This window comes from Neofelis nebulosa, chromosome 6 (assembly GCF_028018385.1).
Source record: "Neofelis nebulosa isolate mNeoNeb1 chromosome 6, mNeoNeb1.pri, whole genome shotgun sequence".
Classification (NCBI taxonomy): domain Eukaryota; kingdom Metazoa; phylum Chordata; class Mammalia; order Carnivora; family Felidae; genus Neofelis; species Neofelis nebulosa.
In genome coordinates, this window is record NC_080787.1 from 30,878,534 (window position 1) to 30,893,231 (window position 14,698).

A 14,698-nucleotide genomic window follows, 5' to 3' on the forward strand; every position below is an offset into this window, starting at 1 on the left:
GATATATGTTTCTAGATATGCTGATTGTTTTCATGTTAGTCATAGAGTCACATGAATCCTAAACTCTGTAGGCACTGAAGCCTGACTTCTGGACTAGTGTAGGTAAATGACAGATTAGAGGAAATTCTTACTGAACTCAGCACTATTCAAATGATCGTAAGTCATGCATGCCTCTGATTAAGGAATGAAGTGTGACTTTCGTGGTGGAAAGATGACAGTGTTGGGAGCATTTGGTGTAAAAATAAAAAAGCCGAAGAAAGATTTATTTGTGGTCTTTCGGCAAAAGGTCCATTGAAAATCAAAGGTGGTTGGTTGAGTTTTTAATCTACAGTGAAAGGGAACCAAGAGTGTTATCAGTGAGGATGGTTCAGGCTGCAAGGAACAGAAATCCTTACCAATACACTAATTGAATTATCTCATGTAACTGGAAATCTTGGTGTAGGGCAGGTTTTGGAGCTGGTTGGGTTAAGAGTCAGTGAACTGTTTTTCTACTCTGCTGGCCACAGAATCCACTTCATCCTAGAACTTGTTTATGTTCTAGTTGTAAGATAACATCAGCTGGTGCTGTGGGCTTCACTGTTGGCATTCAAAAGGATATGTATGGGAAAAAATCTTCTCCTCCAACAGTAAGATGAAGTGCTCCCCTCTTCATTTTTTAGGGCTAGTTTACAGCCCATGCTTTCTGGATCTCTGATCTCTGGATCACTTATAGTCTCCAGCAGAGTGTCATTCACACACAAATCATGTAAAGCAATCATAAACAAGTATCATGGGGTGAATTTGGACTACTTAGGCTATCTCCCTGGAACTGTGTTTCCCCTAAGTTACATGATTTCATGGGTCTCACCTATGTCATGGATTAAGAAGTGAAATCTGGTTCTTTAGGAAAGAAAGAGGGGGAAATGCAGACAGAATAGAAGGCATGCATGAAATACTTAGGCTAAGTATAAGGAAGAATAATCTAAAATAGATGATTTTGAGTGCGGGGAAAATGTAGCATGAAAGGATATGGCATCTCTTTAAAATTATAGGATTCTATTTGTCTGAAATTTTATCTCTGATCCTGTCTGAATGTGGGGGCATTGTGGGTAGGAACAAAAGAAAGTGCTTCCTAAAGTTACCATTTTAGAGTTACCTGAGATGCTGCTTGACACACAGATTCAAGGGTCTTATCTTAGAGATTTGTTGTATTTTAGACTGAGGTCTATGGCACTCTATTTTTAAACAGTGATTCATATGAGTCTAGTGTGGCCTGTCAGCTGAGCTCTATTTGGAAACCACTGGTAATGAATACAAAGTAGAAAATTTTTTTTGAGCACAGAAGGAACATTCACAAAAATTGACCACGTTCTAGGCCACAAAGAAAGTCTTCATAAATTACAAAGAACTAGCATCTTATGAACCATATTTGCTCACTCTGAAGCAATAAATTTAGGTGTTTATAAGAAGGACATAAAAAAGATAGGTAAAAAAAACAAGCTTGGGAATATATTTTTAAGAGTATAAAATAACGATTGAGCTAAAAGGCTTATGAAAAATCATGAAGTACTGAGAGCTGATAACAGAGAAAGCGCTCTATGTGCAGCTAAAGCATTACCTAAAGGGACATTTATAGCTTTGAAACCAATGATCAGAAATTAATAAAGATCTAGAGGTGCATGGGTGGCTCAGTCAGTTAAGCATTGCACTCTTGATTTTGGCCCAGGCCATGATCACAGTGTTCAAGGGCCCCATCCCCACCCTGCCCTGTGTCTGACACTGTGAAACCTGCTTGGGAATTTCTCTTTTTGTCTCTATCTGCCTGTCTCCTTCTTGTGCAGGTGCATGTTTCTCACATACTTTTTCTCAAAATAAATAAACTTTTAAAAGTTAACACAAAAGGTAAAGACTCAGTAATATGTTTCTCATATATAGCATTAAAAAAGGAAATTAAGAAAGATTGAGAGCAAAGAAGCTAATGATTCAACTCAAGAAGCTAGAGTAAGAGTTGTAGGACAATCCAAAGAAAAAATGCATAGTCTGAATTGTTATATAGAAACACCAGAGTCCACACTGGCTAGATTCAGCAGAAAATATACTTACTGAGGGTATTTAGAGTCTGATTTGGAAGGGCTGAAGAGTCAGTTTTGGATGCTGCATTACCAGAACAAAATTGGACCCCACCATAAAACAGACATGGAAAGACCCTTGTGTACTTACTACCACCACTGGGCACCAATAATACCTACCATGGGACTGCAGGGTCTTCTTGACTAATTAATGCCCCCGAGGTCACTCTGGCTAGAAAGGAGTTTCTTCATTCCGTGTGTGGCACCTGGTTTCTCATGTTGCTCTTTCTTAAATGCAAGTCTCACATGAGTGAGTCTGATTGGTAGGGTCTAATTCTCAAGTATGAAGCCTAGCTAAGGGAGTTTGGGAAGGTGAGTTTCTGGGTTGCACCTTGGGACACAGGGCACATCATATAGGAAACTCACAAGACGTGAATTTGGGCAGGTGCATGGAAAATATCTTCTGCATTCAAGAAGGAAGAAGATCATAAAGATAACAGCAGAAACCAATGAAATAGATAACTACCCTCTATAATATTGAGATATTTTACAGAACCAAAAGATGCTTCTCTGAAAACAATAAGATATACACATTTCTGATGAGATTTACAAAAACATTGATGTTATACCCACATACTCTCTCTTTCCCTGCCCTTCTCCCTCTTTCCACTCCATTTGCATGCACACATGCACACACAGACACAGACACACACCCCATACCAGGAAATAGCTAAAGTGTTTGTAATTTATAAACTAATAATTCTTCACTAACTCAGGATGCAGAGTCCTGAGAGACAGACAATGATTGGAGGAGTCTGACTCAGATGACTGTCCCTGGGTTGCTGGGGATAAGAGAGGTTCTAGCTCCTCCCCTGATGATGGATTGTCAGGCAACCTCCCAATAAGACTATACACAATAGGGACTATCCCAAAGGGGCAGCCAGCAAATAACAAGTGTCTAGTACCTGCAATGTGACTTATTTTGTTATTACCCTCTTTTTAAAATAAAGTTTATTTATTTATTTTGAAAGAGAGAGAGAGAGAGAGAGAGAGAGAGAGAGAGCGCCTGAGCAGGGGAGGGACACTGAGAGAGGTAGAAAAAGAATCCCAAGCAGGCTCCACACTGACAGTGCACAGCCTGATGCTGGGCTCAAACTCATGAACGATGAGGTCATGACCTGAGTCAAGATCGAGAGTTGGATGCTTAAACGACTCAGCCATCCAGGTGCCCCCATATTGAGGATTTTAGTATCCTTTTACATAAATGGATACAGACAGAAAATTAATATGGAAATATCAGACTTAAATCACACATTAGATGAGATGGACTTAACAGATATTTATAGAATATTCCATCCAAAAGCAGCAGAATTCACATTCTTTTTGAGTGCACATAGAATATTTTCCAAGATAAGTCATATGTTAGACCATGAAACAGTTCTTAATAAATTTAAGAGGATTGAAATATTAAGTATCTTTTCAAACTGCAATGGTATAAACTAGAAATTAGTTACATAAATAAAACTAAAAAATTCACAAATATGTGGAGATTAAACAACATGCTACTGAACAGTCAATGGGTCAAAGAAGAAATAAAATGAGAAATAAAAAAATAACTTGAAACAAATGTAACATAACAAAACTTATGGGATGCAGCAAAAGCAGTTCTGAGAGGGAAGTTCATAGTGATAAATGCCTACCTCAAGAAACAAAAAAGTCTCAAAAACAACCTAACTTTATACCTCAAGGATATAGAAAAAGAATGAACAAAACCCAAAGTTAGAAGGAAAGAAATAAAGATGAGAGCAGAAATAAGTGAATAGAGATTAAAACACAGTAGAAAAGATGAAAGTAAGAGCTGGTTCTTTGAAATGATAAACTAAGAGAACCCTTTGTTTAGGCTCACAAAGAAGAAAAGAGAGAGGACTCAAATAAGTAAAATTGGAAATGAAAGAGGAGATGTTACAATTAATACTACAGAAATAAAAGGATCACAAGAGACTACAATGAGCAATTATATGCCAACAGATTGGAGAACCTGGGAGAAATGGATAAATTACCAGAAATGTACAACCTACCAAGACTGATTAAAGATGTAATAGAATATCCAAATAGACTATTACAAGTAAGGAGACTGAATTGGCAATCAAAAACCTCTCCCCAGACAAAAGTCTAGGGCCAGACAACTTCACTGAAGAATTTTACCCAACAGTCAAAGAAGAATTAACACCAATCTTTCAGAAACTCTTCCAAAAAATAGAAAAGGAGGGAACTTTTCCAAATTCATTTTATGAGACCAGCATTGCCCTGATACTAAAACCAGACAAGGATGCCACAAAAAAAATATTACAGGCCAATATTCCTGATAGACTTGGATGCAAAAATTCTCAACAAAATATTAGCAAACCACATTCAACAATTCATCAACAGGATCATATATCATGAGAAAGAAAAGGTCATACATTATGATCAAGTGGGATTTATTCCAGGGATGCAAGGATGGTTCAACTTTTGCCAATCAGTCAGTGTGATACACCACACTAACAAATGAAGGATACAAATAACAAGATCATCTCAACAGATGCAGAAAAAGCACTTGACAAATTCAACACCCATTTAGAATAAAAACTCTCAACAAAGCAGGTATAGAAGGAATGTTACCTCAACATAGTAAAAGTCATACATGACAAACTCACAGCTAACATCATACTCAATGACTAAAAGCTGAAAGCTTTTCCTCCAAGATCAGGAAAAAGAAGATAATATCCATTCTTGCCACTTTTGTTCAATGTAATATTGGAAGTCCTAGCCACAATAATCAGAGAAGTAAAAGAAATAAAAGTCACCCAAATTGCAAAGGAAGAAGTCAAACTATCACTATTTCCAGATAATATGATATTATATATACATATATCATATATATACAGAAAACCATGAAGACCCCATCAAAAACTATTAGAGCTAATAAACATATTCAGTACAGTTGCAGGATGCAAAATCAATATGCAAATATCTGCTGCATTTATTTAGTAATGAATTTTTAGAAATAGAAATTAAGAAAACAATCCCATTTACAATTACATCAAAAAGAATAAAATACCTATAATAAATTTAACCAAGGAGGTGAAAGACCTGTATATTAAAAACTACAAGGCATTAAAGATAAAGACTGAAGAAGCCAGAAATAAATGGATAGATATTCTATGTTCATGGATTGGAAGAGCTAATATTGTTAAAATGTCCATCTACACAAAGCAATCTATAGAATCAATGCAATATCTATCAAAATACCCATGGCATTTTTACAGAAATACAACAAAAAATTTGTATAGAATTTTAAAGACCCCAGATAGTCAAAGCAGTCTTGAGAAAGAAGAACAAAGCTGGAGGGGCACCTGGGTGGTTCAGTCAGTTAAGCATCCGATTTCAGCTCAGGTCATGATCTCATGCTTTGTGTGTTTGAAACCCACACCAGATTCTGTGCTGACAGCTCGGAGCCTGGAGCCTTCTTCGAATTCTGTTTCTGGCTCTCTCTCTCTGCCTCTCTCCCCCTCACACTCTCTCTCTCTCTCTCTCTCTAAAATAAATAAACATTAAAAAAATTAAAAAAAGGAAGAACAAAGCTGGATGCAGGCTCCATGATTTCAAAGTATATTACAAAGCTGTGGTAATTAGAATAGTATGGTATTGGCATAAAAGCAGACACATAGATCAGTGGAGCAGAATAGAAAGCCCAGACTTAAACCCAATCACATGGGGTCATTAATTTATGACAAGGAGCTAAGAATATACTATGTGGAAAGGACAGTGTCCTCAATAAATGGTGCTAGGAAAATTGGATAGCCACAGGAAAAGAATGAAACTGTGCTACTAAGATATAGCATACACAAAAATTAACTCAAAAATGTATTAAAGACTTGAACATAAGATTTGAAACCATGAAACTCCAATAAGAAAACATAGGCAGTAACTCCTTGAGATAGGTCTTGGCAATGGATTTTTGAATCTGACACCAAAAGCAAATGTCCATCAATGGATGAATGGATAAAGATGTGGTATATATATATACAATGGAGTATTACTCAGCAATCAAAAAGAATGAAATCTTGCCATTTGCAACTATGTGGATGGAACTAGAGGGTATTACACTAAGCAAAATTAGTTAGAGAAACACAAATATCATATGACTTCACTCATATGAGGACTTTAAGACACAGAACAGATGAACACAAGGGAAGGGAAGCAAAAATAATATAAAAACAGGGAGGGGGACAAAACATAAGAGACTCATAAATATGGAAAACAAACAGAGGGTTACTAGAGAGGTTGTGGGAAGGGGGATGGGCTAAATGGGTAAGGGGCATTAAGGAATCTACTCCTGAAATCACTGCTGCACTGTATGCTAACTAACTTGGTTGTAAGTTAAAAAAATAAAATAAAATAAAAAAATAAAATAAAATAAAATAAAATAAAATAAAATAAAAGCAAGAGAAGCAAAAGTAAGTAAGTAGGAGTAAATCAAACTAAAAATCTTCTTCATAGCAAAGGAAACCATTGACAAAATGAAAAGACAACCTACTGAAGGTAGGAAACATTAGCAAATCATGTCTGATATGGGGCTAATATCCAAAATATATAAATGACTCATACAACTCAACACCAAAACAAAACAAGGCAAAACCCCAAAACCCCAACCAAAACCTAAAACCCTAAACCCAAACAATATGAAATAAAAAATGGGCAGATAGTACAGCATAGGGCCTATCATCAATAGTCAATGGTGTTGTAATAGCACAGTATGGTGACAGATGGTAGCTACACTTGTGGTGAACATAGCATAATGTATCAATTTGTCAAACCACTATGTTGTGTACCGGAAACTAATGTAACATTGTGTGTCAACTATACTTCAATAAAAAGTTTTTAAATGGGCAGACCTGAATAGATATTTTTCTAAATAAAGCATACAGATGGCCAAGAGTTACATGAAAATATGCTTTACATCACTAATCATTGGGGAAATGCAAATTAACACCACAATGAGACATCACCTCACAATGTTAGAATGACTATTATCAAAATGATTAGAAATAACAAGTGTTAGTGAGGATGTAGAGAAAAGGGAACCTCTGTGCACTATTGGTAAGAATTTAAATCGGTGCAGCCACTATGGGAAACAGTATAGAGGTTCCTGAAAAAATTAAAAATAGAATTACAATATGATCTAGCAATTCTACTTCTGGGTATCTATCTGAAGAAAATGAAAGCACTAATTCAAAAAGATATATGCACACCCTTGTTCATTGCAGCATTGTTTGCAATAGCCAAGATATTAAACAACATAAATATCCATCATAAATGAATGGATAAAGAAATTGCAGTATAGATATACACTGGACTATTATTCAAACATACATAATGAGAAAAATCCTACCATTTGTGACAACATGGATGGACCTAGAGGGTATATGCTAAGTGAAGTAAGCTACACAAAGAAAGACAAATATCATATCATCTCTCATGTGTGAAATCTAAAAAAAAACCAAATAAACAAAAAATACTAAGCTCATAGATACAGAGAAAAGATTGGTGGTTGCCAGGAGTGGGAGGTGGGTAGGGAGTGGGAAAAATGGATGAACTATTTTGTTATTAATTGAATGATAATAGTAAACTAGAAATGGATGCTGAATATGAAGTAATCAGCTTCTCAAACAAAGGGGGAAAATATTCAGTGGTAAGATACTCATTTAGCAAATGGAAATATTTTTGATGGACTAGGGAAAATGTTTCAGTGCTCCTGCACATTGTTTCTGCACTGGGCTGAGGAAAGCATACAAATTTTCTTCTGGAAGAGTGGTGTTGAGATTTATTACCATAGACTGGAGAAAAGGGAAGGTATCTATCTTGCTTATCATTCATTCAGGAAATAGTTTTTGAGTGCCTACTATGTGCCAGGCAGAGTTTTGGGTTCTGTGACTTGTATTGTCAGTCTAAGCCAAGTTTTTTTTAATATGATATTTATTGTCAAATTGGTTTCCATACAACACCCAGTGCTCATCCCAACAGGTGCCCTCCTCAATACCATCACCCACCCCCCCTCCCTCCACCCCCCATCAACCCTCAGTTTGTTCTCAGTTAGGGTTAGGGTTAGGGTTAGGGTTAGGGTTAGGGTTAGGGTTAAGGTTAGAGTTCGCTTTGATGTGGGGCTATCTGCATTCCCCATGCCAGTAGGACCTAAGATATGAGGGTTCTGTCTCTGGTCCCCTTCCACTCTTCCCCTCATCTTTCCTCCCTCCCCCATTTCTCACTTTAGCCATGTTGTGTGTCTGCTGGCTGTAGACACTGGGACATGGATGGGCATCTTTCCCCTAGAGACACACATCCTGACCCAACTGTTGGTCAGATGTGGCATAAATATTCAAAATGAAACCAGAGCAGGAAGGCTTTTACTACTCAGGACACAAGATTTTACTTTAAGCAGGAGACGTCTTTGGAGATAGATTTGGTGGTCCTCAGGGAGCTGATGAATGAATGACTACACTTTAGCTTTGGAAACCATTTTTTCACCAACAATTTCCTTGTCTACAAGTTTATGAGGCTGTAAATAGTCCTTGTGTGCATAATGAATTCTGACATCATAGGTCTATGGAACTTAAGAACAGCAGCTTAGCCAACACTTTTATTAGCAGTACACCCTGAGGCTGCACAAATAGCCCTTCACCACTCAAATGTTCTGTTATAAACCTTACTATAAAATGTTCCCTGGCCTTTCCTCTGTCTTCAGTGAGGCCACTTTTTTCATGGTGCAAGTAATTTCCTCCGCTATGCCCTAAGGATTATTAGGATATTTCACACAAAATCTGGTGCATATGCATGTCTTCCAATTTGGCTGTGGGGCAAAGCAGTTTTTAGAAGAGGCTGTGTATTCCTAATCTAAGACAGTGACAGAACAAGAGCTAGTTTCTTAGGTCTCTGACAAAGCCTGATGACCTCTATTTCTCACTTGCTATTTGTCCCCAACCTAGAACCTCTCACATTTTGGAAATTTTAGTTGAATGAGTGAAGAAAATATAAGTTGAAAGATAAGTGGAGGATATGAGGTTGAAAAAGTTTCAAAGAAACTAGGACTGAAAACTAATAACTTACCCATGAGTGGAGAAACTCTCTTAGAACCAACAATAATGAAAACACACAGGGAGCTGAAGTCATCAGATTTTCTACCATCAAGCTTGGCTTTCCAACTGTAGATGCCCGCTGGCAAATGGATGGAGAGAGTTGGAATGATGAGTTGGAGTTTATAAAAGTGAGTCTTATTGATATCTACAGGGTATTGATCACGAAACTCCCTGTAATTACATGTAAACCACTTAGAATATACACACTGGTTTATTGTGAAGTGAGCATAAATTCCCCTTTCTTCTCCTATACAACTTGATAGTGTTTGTCATTTAAAATATATTTAAAGTCTCTGTTTTGCAATTCCAAGATTATAAAGTGGTCTTTAATCCTCATTTTAAAGTAAAAAATTTGTGCCCAAGGGTCCATCCTTTAAGACAATATCTTTGTGAGGTGTGGATGGGGCAGACTAGTTTAGAACTAGAAGTGGGGGCATGGAAGCCATGGACACCTGAGTCCTTGGGGTCCCCACTCAACACTGGTCCCAGTGTGTTGTGCTGTTCTTGAGTTGGCTGCCTAACTAGGTCAGGTTTCCCATACTTGTTTGTCCAGAGATGACCACCTGGTGAGGTAAGGGATCACTGGCAATGGGTTTCCACCACACAGTGAAAGGCCTGGAGGCAGCTCCTCTATCTTTGGTCCTGTATTTGACTTCTGATGACACAACCAATGATTGTCATCTAGTGTCTTCTGTTCTCTTGACATCCTCATCTTTGTGCTTCGATCTCTCTCCTGTAAAAAGACTTTGTTTAAAAATTTTTATGTTTTCCAGAATGCCTGGGTGGCTCAGTTGGTTAAGCATTTGACTTTGGCTCAGGTCATGATCTCATGGTTCTCATGAGTTGGAGCCCCACATGGGGCTTGCTGCTGTCAATGCCGAACCAGCTTTGGATCCTCTGTCCTCCTCTGTCTGTCTGCCCCTCCCTCATGCTCTCTCTCTTTCTCAAAAAATAAATAAACATTAAAAAATATCCTTATGTTTTCCCATTTTGATTTAGAGAAAACACTGGCTTTTCAAGGTTGTTATTCTAAGACCCAGGGCTGCTTTCTTCATTTTGCTTTTAATACCTTGATGAAAGTTTGCTAAATTCCTTATTTTTAAAAGAATTTCCTCTGTTTCAGAGACAAAGAGAAAAGAACAAAAACCAACCAACCAACCAACCGACAAAAGATCAAAGCTTTCCTCCTTTTCTAGATTATCACAATTTGAATGTGAAAATAAGATTTTCAAATACTTTTTGTGTGGAATAAAATTCAGATGAATAGTCATTTGGCCATCGACCTTCCTCTAAAGCAGAGGGAAGATTCTAGGGGAACTCCACAAGGTATCTGAATTTCCTTCCTTCCTTTTGCCTGGATCTGTGTCTCTGTGATCTGTACCTATAAGGTACTGCTGTCCTCTTTCTCTAAGAATATGTTTTGGCTTGGAAAGTCCTGCAAGCTTCGTAGTAGTAGCTTTCTTGGCATCATTAACTCAAGGGCTAAGCTTTTAGCAATAGATCTTGCAGATGAGCCTCTGTGTATTTGAGGTGGCATTTTATTTATTTATTTTTTTTTATTTTTTTATTTTTTTATTTTTTTTTTTTTATTTTTGGGACAGAGAGAGACAGAGCATGAACGGGGGAGGGGCAGAGAGAGAGGGAGACACAGAATCGGAAACAGGCTCCAGGCTCCGAGCCATCAGCCCAGAGCCTGACGCGGGGCTCGAACTCACAGACCGCGAGATCGTGACCTGGCTGAAGTCGGACGCCCAACCGACTGCGCCACCCAGGCGCCCCTGAGGTGGCATTTTAACTCCCTGCTCATTCAGTATGGGATCCCCTCTGCTCTGAGCCTGGGATGCGCTGGCTGCACTGAGGGTGTTCCCTGCACTTCAGAACTACAGTGTGAACTCTGACTTCATAGCTACTTATATATTGCTGCACAGTCACAACAAGGCTGCAGAACCAGAGCAGACCCAGTAAACTGGGGATCCAAAATATCTGAGATTTCATAGACTTAGTTCCTGAAATAGGGAAGCATTTTTAAAAAAACAAATTTCTTTTCCCTTTCCCCCCCCCCTTTTTTTTTTTTAGTAAAATCTTTTTTCAACTTTCATTGTTGCTGAATAGGTTATCTGTAGGTCAGTGGGTTTCCAGGTTGTTTGCATTTCCTAAAATTGTGCTTTTCCCTGAATGTGGCACAAGAGATTGCAGGCTGTTCAGGACAGCCCACTGAGGCCGGCACAATGCTGCTATTCCTGTTCTCCCTGCTGCTCTCAATGGAGGTATTTTAGGGCTCCGTAAGTGTTTAAGAAGAATAAAATCAGCAGACAAGAATCCTGGACATCTTAAGCTTCTGGCCAATTTTGTGGAATATGGAAGAACTTTTTTTTAAGATCTTTTTTTTTTTCATGACCTTTAAGAAGTCGGCTACATTTTGTCGTACTTTTCCTTTTGATGAATCGTTTTCCAGATACAATGTGCGGATGACTTTCAGTTTAGATACACAGGCCATGTAACTCCAGATGCAGATGCAGATGTTATGAGTTCATGGAATAGAAGATATAAATGTCCTGACTTTGCTGTATGCCCTGAGAAGCATCCGTTTTTTTTTTTTTCTATTTAGAGAGAGGGAAAGGAAAAAAAAAAAACCCACACCAGATTTGCTTCATTTCCTGCTTTAAGCACTTATGCTTTAAAGGAGTTCATTTACATATGAAATTGAATCATGTGATAGCATATGTGGGGGAATTTTGACCAAAAAACATTTTCCTTTAATCTGCACAATCTGCTGTGGATTGTGAAAGTGTGATACAAATTACGTATCAGCATGGAAGTCTGTAGTCCATGCATGGCACATTTTAAACTAAACTTTATTGGGTTAGCTACATCATAAATCGGTCCTAAACCACATTCTGAAAATGATACTTTAAGTTTATTTAGTTCTGTCTTTAAAATAAGGGCAAAGACAGTAAGTAAGTTCACAGAATTATTTTGTTAACACTAAGAAGGTAATTTATGGCTTAATAATTCCATCATGTAATAATCGTTGGGGTCTAATGCTTTGGGGTACTTTGTATGACAATACAAATTTGTTATTTGTTATTATTTGGTTGTTATTATTTGTTATTATGAAATTATAGAATGGATTCAATTCAAAAGAGAATGTTTTGGTTTTACTGTTTTCATATTTGTAATGCTGGTGGAGGTACAAGTGAACACTTGGAAAACTTTCATATTTTCAACAAATATATGTTGAATCATTTCTACATGCCAGGAATCTTTGCTAAGTGCTATAGATTTAGAGGTGAATAAGGTAGATGTGTTTGTTCCTTGGCCTACATTGAAAAATTTAAGGAAGCCTAAAGGGATAACAGGAGAGACAGTGTTCTGCAACTCCCTCCCCCCCCCCACCAATCATATGTTTAAGCCTTAACTTTCAGTACCTTAGAAAGTGACTGTATTTGGAGACAGTGTATTTAAAGAGGTAATTAAGTTAAAACAGGTCATGTGGGTCGGCCCTAATCTGATCAGACTGGTGTCCTTATAAGAAGAAGAGATTAGAACATAAACATACGAAGAGGGAAAATCATGTGAATCCATAAGGAGAAGACAGTTAGCTATCTATGAGCCAAGGAAAGAAGCCTCAGAAAAATACAACCCTGCTGACACCTTGATCTTGGAATTTCAGTCTCCAGAACTGCGTGGAAATACATTTCTGTTGTTTAAGCAACTTAGTCTGTGGTATTTTGTTATGGCTGTCCTAGAAAACTAATACAGATAGAAAGCTTCCTCACAAAATAGAAAGGCGAATTGTACTTAAGGATAATGGGCCAAAGATGTCAGCTCACTGTCATCTTGTCATGGGGCCAAATACAATACTGTGCACAAAGCATGTACTAAATAAATGCTAATGCTTGCCTACGGAGACTGCAATAAACAAGGTGATGCTTTACTACTGCTTTCACTACCATTTCTTCTAATGCTACTATCTGCAAAACTCCTAAAGAGGGGCCATAATGCCATGTGCTAGACCTTATCCTCAAAACTCTGTTTAAGGGCAAAGGAGTAGAGGTGATATTTGATATCAATTCTGAAGAAAACTCATTCTCAGTACTGAAAGATTCTGTTTTGAGAGATGGGAAATTATTTTCAAGTAAGGCAGAAAGGCAGGTTTTATATTGTGAACACTATTCACATCATTTATTTTTTCAAGGGAATTTGAGTTCCTGCTTTTTAGTCACATTTTTGTCTATGGTAAGTGGATAAATGTGGTTTGCATCATTCAGTGCCTTGGGAATGTCTTACAGGATATTTCTGGAATGGGCAAAGTTCAGCACAGTCTGGAGCCAAACAAAATGTCCCCATTATTGAGCCAATATAGTTCAAATGTTTATGACCCATCTCCAGAATGGTGTGCATATGTGTGAGGTTGACAGTGCAGTTGAACATATCCTCAGGAACTGAGGGAAAGCTGCAGAAAGGCAAAGATGACGTGTGGGCTGCCCTTGAGTGTCTTTTCTGTTTTGGAAGCCTACAGCTACAGAAGGTCCAACAGCACATAAGTGTTTATGAGACTTTTCCTATTCAAAGAATCAAGACTCCTAAGCCTGGTTAGAAGCCCCTACAACTGTAGGAAAGCCCAGGTTCCCTATGCTTGGGTTTTCCTTCTTCTTTTACCTGGATTCCACCTTCAGGACAAGTTCAATCCAGCATCCCTGAAAAGGGAATCATCCACAACAATGGTTTTCAAAATGTGGTCTGTGGAACCCTGGGGTTCTTGGGACCCTTTCAGGGAGTCTTCAAGGTCAAAACTATTTTCATAATTATAATAAGATAATATTTACTCTTTTTAATATCATCTTAACACAAGTTATTGTGTTTTCAGGAGGCAACATGGCATGTGAAGATGTCATTACTCAGATAGCTAATAAAATGTATGCTAATATACTCTTTCATCCATTGGAATGTACTAAATTAGTGAGATAAATGTGTACATATGTGCATTTTCAGATATTAACTCACTTCTTAGTACTTCTGTGTTCTTACTGGTTATTTCCTGTTATACCTACTATGATCTTCATACACTGTTATTTCAAAACCTGAAGTGTCCTTTACCAGAAACTATTCTTCAAATTATTTACATTGCAAAATATTAAGAATATCTCTCCTAAAATATGAAATTAGATAGAGATGTCAATGTAATTTCTCATATTCAGCATTAATAAAAAAGAAAGCAGAACTAATTGAAAATAAAATGTTTATATACATAGAAAATCCAAGAGACTTGACACCAAAGTTAGCACTGAACAAGACATTTAGTATAAAAATAAGGAGGAAAAATATTATTCACTGCAACAAAAGTTATACACAAGGATAAGCAAAATCAAAATAAGCTGTATTTTTGAAAACCATAACATTTTATCAAAGAACAGAATATAAAACCGGATGAATAAGGTAATAGTACATGAATGAATGAATGAATGAATGAAG